The sequence below is a fragment of the Quercus lobata genome, chromosome 8 (assembly GCF_001633185.2).
Source record: "Quercus lobata isolate SW786 chromosome 8, ValleyOak3.0 Primary Assembly, whole genome shotgun sequence".
In the NCBI taxonomy this organism is placed as follows: domain Eukaryota; kingdom Viridiplantae; phylum Streptophyta; class Magnoliopsida; order Fagales; family Fagaceae; genus Quercus; species Quercus lobata.
The window spans coordinates 54,786,068-54,788,922 of record NC_044911.1 but is presented as its reverse complement, the minus strand read 5'-3'; the positions used below and the strand labels follow the sequence as shown (position 1 = coordinate 54,788,922).

Below are 2,855 nucleotides of genomic sequence, written 5' to 3'. Positions count from 1 at the left end.
AGACAAGTCATGGTGGATTTCGAAAACGGGCTGTTAATAGTTGCTTGCCAAAAGGGTTTCGACACTCATCTGCTCCTAGTCGATATGTGAATTATCACACTCTTGGCTCGACAGTGTGTTCTCCGGGCAAACGCATGGCGGCTAGACCATGAGAGAAAAAAATGAATATTGATTAGTCGCTATTTTGTTATTATATGTCATTATAAGTTTACTATGGATTTTATTTTACAGTTGTTTTTATGGAAGAAATAGAATATTGGAGAATGGAGATGTAAGTTTCTGTTTTTCATAATCTATATGAAGCTAATGTTCAGTTATAATTGGAACTTTAAAAAAAATCTCTCCTTAGTTACAATCAATTGTCAACAGTGTGTTTTACAAATACAGTATTTGTGTTGCTTACTTGTTTTGATTTTCATTTGACACAAAAAAGGAATAGATGTTATAGTTTCTTCAAATGTATAACAGGAAGACTGGTATCAACAATGAAGATGTTTATGTAATATCTTATCATGAGTTTTAGGATCCTCTCCATTCATAACACATTATTTGGGCTGCTTGCTTTGATTTTCAGTTGACACAGAAAGGCTTAAAACTGGAGGTTCTCTACATGTAGTTGTAGAGGTGACAGGAAGACTTCATCTATTTTGATGATGTTTTATGTAATATTTTATCATGCTTTTTAGGGTCCTCTCCATTGTTTCAAAAACTGGTACCTTCAAAGAACTGGTTTGTGTTTCGGGTCTCAGTTCAACCCAATTTTTGACCAGTTTTGAGAGATTTTATTAGACCGGACTAGTGCCCAGTTCCTAGTTAAACTGACCCGTTCGGTCCGGTTTTTAAAACAGTGCTCTCCATTTGAAATGTATTTATTTTATTTTTAAGATAAAATTTTATAAATTAAAAAGTGTATCTTAGAAATAAATCTTAACCGTTTGGGGAAATAAATCTTATAGTTTTGTGGACAATAATTTTGAAAGAACATAACTTTTACAATGATTTCTGGTTGCAAATACTTTCTAAAATCGCATACAATTGTCCATGCTAAAAGTTCTAGTGTCTATAAACATTCCAAAGTGCTGTTAAATCATAAATGTTCAATCTCATTATCAAAAAAAAAAAAAAAGTAAAGAAAAATGTTTTGGATTAGCCAATTACATAATTATGTCCCTAACACCAACCGTCAACCCTATTTTAGACACCAATGAATATTAATTGATCATTCAATTTTAATCTACTTCCTCCCCCTCAGGTTAAGTCCACGGGACCAACTCTGTAAGTTGTAGATTGTAGTATAGTAGCTGAGAGCCTGAGAGTTTGCAATTTTGTTTAGGGTTGGGATGGGCCAGGAGTTAACAACTAAATGAGCTACACTAGTTGTTTAAAGTTTAGATGGCAGGTTAGATTAATTGCCTAAAAATAAGAAGATATAGCAGTTGGTTTTAGATGATATAAATACTCCTTGATTATTCAGCAAGCAAAAAAAAAAAAAAATACTCCTTGATTAGCTAACTTTATAATCTTACTTTGTCATTTACAAAATTAGGTTAATTTTATATCAATTAAAAAAAAAAAAAAAAAGCATGTTTAGCAAATTTCTATTTGGTTGTAAATATTGTACCCAAAGAAAGCCCTAGAGAATATTAATTTTGGCATGGCTTTGAGGTTATAATTATTAATTAAATTTTTGGTCTGGGGCTTGCTGATCCAGAAACAAAAAAACTAGGTTCGTAGGATATTGATGCAGTAGGTAAATGAACATGATATAAAATGAAAAAGACCTTACCAGTAACCAACCAACCTATGGACCCAAGCCTTACTACCCCCAATCTATATTACCTAGAAACCAAAATTAAATCTGTAAAATTGAAAAAGAGAAAGAGAAACTTGCTCTCTCACTCAAATCTAGTAGGGACAAGAAGCTATTGTAGAAAAACCAGCTCAAATTATCAATTTTCACATGCTGCAAGTACTTAAAATGTGAATTTTTTTCTTTCTAGAATCTGTGTATGGGACCTATAGTTTTCATGGTACTGAAAGAATGTGCTCTATCTAGTTGCAATCTTTGCTGAGAATAGAATTGCAATTGTCCAAGAAACATCTTCATAGAATTGCAATTGTCCAATAAACAATGTGAATAATATGAGGAACTCTGTTAGCAATTTGAAGAATATGCTTGTTTCCGAATAGAACTATTATTCATTTGGCATTAATTCAAACATTTTTCTAATCTGAAAACGATAATGAAGAAAAAAAAATCTAAATTCTATCTATAAAGATTCTCTTGGTTGAGCTTAAAATGCTTCATGAATTATATCTAAAAGAATTGAAAAAAAAAAATTGGGTTAGAGATCCATCAAAGTGGGAAGCCTTAACCGGGTGTGTGGTAACAGGTAAGTCCGAAGACCGTTCCCGTCCCTGTCAGGGGAGATGCCAACCATCTCTCCTTTTTACGAACACAAACTCCTATTATGTGAATTCTTATTATAAACAGAATGTTCTCTATGTATTTAGGCGATGTGGGACAATGGTACTTTTGTGAATAACAATCCTGGAGAGGCCTTAGTAGTCAGTACGAAGGCTGGACCCATTGGATATTGAGTGGGCTTGACTGAATGGCTATTAGACCCTAATAGAGACAAGACCCACCCACCACGTTCCTTAACTTATTCCTCGAAGAAAAACGAAATGATTTTAGCTTAAAACATACCACAGAAAGATCATCCTGATTTACTTGGAATTTTTGTAACCACAAGAATGGAGCTGCTTTATGATTGCATTGGGCTTCAACTCAATCTGCCTAGTAATTGATGATTTTGAATCATATTTTTCGGAGATCAGGTTATATGTCCGAT

The 2,855-nt window shown here is 33.2% G+C and overlaps 1 non-coding gene across 1 annotated transcript; it reads right to left on the bottom strand.

The window, feature by feature from the left end:
- Positions 1 to 2,333: 2,333 nt before the first annotated feature.
- LOC115958699 lies at positions 2,334 to 2,460 on the bottom strand. Its single transcript, XR_004084623.1, has one exon. It is a non-coding gene; the product is annotated as a U6atac minor spliceosomal RNA (small nuclear RNA).
- Positions 2,461 to 2,855: the final 395 nt, after the last annotated feature.